The following is a 6290-nucleotide window of genomic DNA, read 5'->3' on the forward strand; positions in this document are numbered from 1 at the left end:
TTACCTTGGCCATGTCTCTGAGTATTGCACACCTTGTGCTTTTGGGCACTCCAGTGATGTTGCAGCTCTGAAATATGGCCAAACTGGTGGCAAGTGGCATCTTGGCAGCTGCACGCTTGACTTTTCTCAGTTCATGGGCAGTTATTTTGCGCCTTGGTTTTTCCACACGCTTCTTGCGACCCTGTTGACTATTTTGAATGAAACGCTTGATTGTTCGATGATCACGCTTCAGAAGCTTTGCAATTTTAAGAGTGCTGCATCCCTCTGCAAGATATCTCACTATTTTTGACTTTTCTGAGCCTGTCAAGTCCTTCTTTTGACCCATTTTGCCAAAGGAAAGGAAGTTGCCTAATAATTATGCACACCTGATATAGGGTGTTGATGTCATTAGACCACACCCCTTCTCATTACAGAGATGCACATCACCTAATATGCTTAATTGGTAGTAGGCTTTCGAGCCTATACAGCTTGGAGTAAGACAACATGCATAAAGAGGATGATGTGGTCAAAATACTCATTTGCCTAATAATTCTGCACGTAGTGTATTTGAATAAAGTCTGCCACAAATTTACGAGATGTCATTGGGAAATCAGAATATGCTGAATAGTTAAACCAAACTCTCCCAGTTTGGCAAGTTCCAGGATGTATTCCTAGTGACTATTTCTCAGATGGATTCCCAGTTACTGATTAGGCTTTAGCCGAAAATAGCGCCTATCACTAAACTCTACTTTGCTATTTTTACATTCCAGCTGATATGTCTCCCTGGTCCATGAGTCCCACCTCAGTGTGCCAGCTGCTGCTGCATACAATGCACTGCTCTTGCTGATCTATCACTCCTGCCCTATAATACCACTCCCTAGTACAGGTAAGCAGTAATGGCCAGTTCGCAGTGTTCGCTGATGAACACATGCGATCTGCCATCTTTATTCCCAAGTACGGCGATGCATGGGTAAGTCCTTACCTGTGCCTGCGCCGCGAGCCGCTCTGAAACACATGCGGTCACCGGGAGCAGGCAGTTCTGAGAACAGCCCGATGAAGGCTGTTCTCGGAACTGCCTGCTCCCGGTGACCGCATGTGTTTCAGAGCGGCTAGCGGCACATGCACAGGTAAGGACTTACCTCTGCATCGCCGGACTTGGGAATAAAGATGGCAGATTGCATGTGTTCGTCGTCAAACATGGCGAACTGGCCATTACTGCTTACCTGTATTGTGGAGTGGTATTATAGGGCAGGAGTGATAGATCAGCAAGAGCAGTGCAATGTATACAGCAGCAGCTGTGCCTTAGTGTCAAGGACCTTGTGTCCTGTTAAGGTTCCTGATATCTGCTTGTGTTCCTGACTCGTGCATGTATTTCTGGACTCTGCTACCTGTTTGATCCCTGCCTGCTTGCCTTGACTCTTCTGTTGCCAACCCGGATTGCCTGACCTGTACCTGTGCCGCCTGCCCTGACCTGTTGCCTGTTTGACTTCGCCTCTGCCTTATCCTTCGGTCTTGTACTGTTGCTCCTGGTTACGACTCAGCCTGGTACCTCGCTCAGGTATCTCCTAGTCCGCCTTGACCAGCTGCCTCGTGTTGACTAGCGACAAGGTGTTACCCTCAGGAAAGTCTATCCTCACCATCAGGGGTACTCTGAAGATCAAGGGGTACACTTAGACAATGCCCTTAGAGGAGGTAAGACATGTGGCAGAGTGGTTCGTGACAGTGGGTGCTCCATTTCCTTAGGAGCCCCTGTCATTTGCCCATATAGCAGTTTGGCTTCTACCTCACAGTTTTTTTTTTGCCTTCCTCTGGATCAACTTGCAGGATGGCAGGCTGAACTGGATGTGAAAATGTCTTTTTTCGGCCTTATGTACTATGTTACTATATAGGGTGTTGCCGTATTCAGGAGAAAATGTGTAAGAAATCGTGGGGTGCTTTTTTTCCAGTCACCCCTTGTGAAAATAAAAAATGTGGAGCTTATGCAACATTTTATTGGAAGAAATTACATTTTTCATTTTCACAGCCAAGTGTTGCTAAATTCTAGTAAAAAAGCCTGTGGGTTCTAAGTGCTCCGTAAACTCCTTGACAAATTCCTTGAGCGATGCAGTTTCCAAAATGGGGCGACTTTTTTGGGGTTTAAACAGTAAGGTTAGCTCAGGGTCTCTTCAAATGTGATATAGTACCCAAAAACTATTCTAGTAAATTACGACGTATGGGGTGTTTCTATAAACTGCAGACTTAGGGCAATAAATATTGAATATACAGTTGTGGCCAAAAGTTTTGAGAATTACATAAATATTGGAAAAGTTGCTGCTTAAGTTTTTATAATAGCAATTTGCATATACAAACCGGATTCCACAAAAGTTGGGACACTAAACAAATTGTGAATAAAAACTGAATGCAATGATGTGGAGATGGCAAATGTCAATATTTTATTTGTAATAGAACGTAGATGACAGATCAAACGTTTAATCCGAGTAAATGTATAATTTTAAAGGAAAAATACATTGATTCAAATTTTCACGGTGTCAACAAATCCCAAAAAGTTGGGACAAGTAGCAATAAGAGCCTGGAAAAAGTAAATTTGAGCATAACGAAGAGCTGGAAGACCAATTAACACTAATTAGGTCAATTGGCAACATGATTGGGTATAAAAAGAGCTTCTCAGAGTGGCAGTGTCTCTCAGAAGCCAAGATGGGTAGAGGATCACCAATTCCCACAATGTTGCGCAGAAAGATAGTGGAGCAATATCAGAAAGGTGTTACCCAGCGAAAAATTGCAGACTTTGCATCTATCATCATCAACTGTGCATAACATCATCCGAAGATTCAGAGAATCTGGAACAATCTCTGTGCGTAAGGGTCAAGGCCGTAAAACCATACTGGATGCCCGTGATCTCCGGGCCCTTAAACGACACTGCACCACAAACAGGAATGCTACTGTAAAGGAAATCACAGAATGGGCTCAGGAATACTTCCAGAAACCATTGTCAGTGAACACAATCCACCGTGCCATCCGCCATTGCCAGCTGAAACTCTACAGTGCAAAGAAGAAGCCATTTCTAAGCAAGATCCACAAGCTCAGGCGTTTTCACTGGGCCAGGGATCATTTAAAATGGAGTGTGGCAAAATGGAAGACTGTTCTGTGGTCAGACGCGTCATGATTCGAAGTTCTTTTTGGAAATCTGGGACGCCATGTCATCCGGACCAAAGAGGACAAGGACAACCCAAGTTGTTATCAACGCTCAGTTCAGAAGCCTGCATCTCTGATGGTATGGGGTTGCATGAGTGCGTGTGGCATGGGCAGCTTGCATGTCTAGAAAGGCACCATCAATGCAGAAAAATATATTCAGGTTCTAGAACAACATATGCTCCCATCCAGACGTCATCTCTTTCAGGGAAGACCCTGCATTTTTCAACAAGCTAATGCCAGACCACATTCTGTATCAATCACAACATCATGGCTGCGTAGGAGAAGGATCCGGGTACTGAAATGGCCAGTCTGCAGTCCAGATCTTTCACCTATAGAGAACATTTGGCGCATCATAAAGAGGAAGGTGCAACAAAGAAGGCCCAAGACGATTGAACAGTTAGAGGCCTGTATTAGACAAGAATGGGAGAGCATTCCTATTTCTAAACTTGAGAAACTGGTCTCCTCGGTCCCCAGACGTCTGTTGAGTGTTGTAAGAAGAAGGGGAGATGCCACACAGTGGTGAAAATGGCCTTGTCCCAACTTTTTTGGGATTTGTTGACACCATGAAATTCTGATTCAACATATTTTTCCCTTAAAATGGTACATTTTCTCAGTTTAAACTTTTGTTCCGTGATTTATGTTCTATTCTGAATAAAATATTAGAAGTTGGCACCTCCACATCATGGCATTCAGTTTTTATTCACGATTTGTATAGTGTCCCAACTTTTTTGGAATCCGGTTTGTACTCCAGAATGTTATGAAGACGTGTTGTCAGTAGTCTTGACTGACTTCATATGCCTAGACACACTGTTGCCATAGCAGGCTGATACTGGGAATTTTAAAACACTAAATGTATGTCGGTGCATTACCAAAAGTTTTATCTAAGAAGTATTAAAAGTTAAGTCTTAGGCAATTGGTAGGTGCAGGAATAATAGGTGTTAAAAAGTCCTAAAGGACACTAGCCATAGTAACACTGAACGCATTTTGAAGACGGATCCGTCTTCAAATGCTTTCAGTACACTTGCGTTTTTCCGGATCCGGCGTGTAATTCCGGCAAGTGGAGTACACGCCGGATCCGGACAACGCAAGTGTGAAAGGGCCCTTACATATACGCTATGACCATCATTGATCATTACACTAAATTTGTTGTAGCTGTGCCTGTCAAGGACTTGACCGCTAAAACAACTGCAGATGCTTTCTGGAAACATTTCTTGTTGCCATATGGATGCCCAGAAAGAATCCTTACAGATCAGGGATCTGCCTTTGAGTCGCAACTCTTTAAAGAACTGTGTACCTTTCACAACTGTCTGAAAATCAGGACCACAGCCTACCATCCCCAAGGGAATGGGCTTTGTGAAAAAATTAACCAAACTTTAATTGAGATGTTAAGAGCAGTACCACCTGCTACAAGAAATGATTGGCCTACTCTACTGCCTCAATTGATGTACACCTACAATAACACTATTCATGTTCTACTGGGTATACTACTATCTTATGTTTGGCTGACAAGGTACACTACCTGCTGATCACACGTTGGGCGTACAAGTGCCGTATGCAATCAACCCTCTACCAAAAATTTATTGGGTGTGTGAGCACTGCCGATTCAACGTTGAGTATATCCTTAAATTGTCTGGAGTTCCAGAATTCAAGAAAAAGACTAATCTACGTTTATTATGTTCTATTTCCTTAAAGGACTTTTTAAGGGACTATTTATCTTTCATCTGTTTTGCAACGTTCAAGTCTGCACCCGGAGATAGACTTTCACGCACCTGAGCCTCCGTGATATTCTATTTAGACATTTTCCTGTGCCCAGGGAACGGACTCATACCCTGTGAGCCTCCTGAGAAGTTATTTAGTTTTTTTTTTCCATCTCATTAAGACTATCCAGGTTTCCAATACATCATCAGTCTTCAGAGGAAAAATTGCAACCCCATTTGTCACATTTTGTCATATTTCGTTGTTGCCTGAGATATGTTTGCCTAACCCATTTTACTTTCAGATACAAGGAGTACAAGAATGGAGTTATGGTATTATTTCCTATGCATGCATTCTTTTCCCTCTTCTTATATCTTACAGGAAGTGACAACATCGAGTCAAGAATGTGTCGAGGTTGACTTATGTTTTACCATGGGGGTATGCAGCGTCCCACTCAGGACACGTGGGAACTGCAAAATCACTGTAAACCGGCATTATGACATTGCATGTCATTTTGTATTACAACACCTGTTGTATCCCTGTTCATAGGCTGGTCTGGTGTAATTTATACATCCCACCATTAGATGGGGATAGCACTACTCTGGGATATCCAGCCCAGCACAGGTCTGATCTGTGGTCAGTTGGTTGTTAAGTTAGAGAGAGTGCAGATTGGGCACCAAGCTGTTTAGGTAAAAGCCTAGTCCAGAAAGGGACAAAGAAGGGAAAGACTAGAAAAACCAAAGGATAAACGCCAGTATTCAGGCATCAAAGACCTTTGGGAATCCAGGTGAAGGATACTTTAGCCACAGGAAACCTCACCAAATTACTCTGGTTTACAAGGGACCTGAAGCAAAGTCACCTACCAGAAATACTTATACAGAACCACAGCCTGAGTCAAAACCCAGCCAAACATTAACAGTGGATTATGAGAATTCCTCTAAGAACAATAGACTGTATTCTGTCTGGATGTATTTGCCGCAACTGGAACCAACTTCAGTTATAGTTGTGAGTTGTATCCTACCACTGTCTACTTCATTCTTTAATTTAATTACAACTGGTTGTACCACCATTAACGGTACTAGCGTCATGACAAATAACACCAAGGGACCCAGCCGCCACAAGCACGCTAAACACCACTGCCATCAAGGGCACTTCAAACTCCATCTAGGCTGGTGCTTCCCTAACATAGAGTGTGCCCTGGAGGATTTCGTGCTGTCTTTCTCAACACTGTGCTGCCGGCCCAGGGAGGCTTTCTGCTAACCGTGAGAAAACCGATGAACTGTGTTATTATTTGGCCCATCATCGGCCAACCGTGCACCTCACGTGTTGCCCCTCACGTGTTGCTCATTCTTGTATTTTGGATATTTCACACTCTTTTAGAGTGTAACCTAATTTTAAAAAATAAAATCAAAACCAAAGACCTG

Source organism: Bufo gargarizans, chromosome 1 (assembly GCF_014858855.1).
Source record: "Bufo gargarizans isolate SCDJY-AF-19 chromosome 1, ASM1485885v1, whole genome shotgun sequence".
Classification (NCBI taxonomy): Eukaryota; Metazoa; Chordata; class Amphibia; order Anura; family Bufonidae; genus Bufo; species Bufo gargarizans.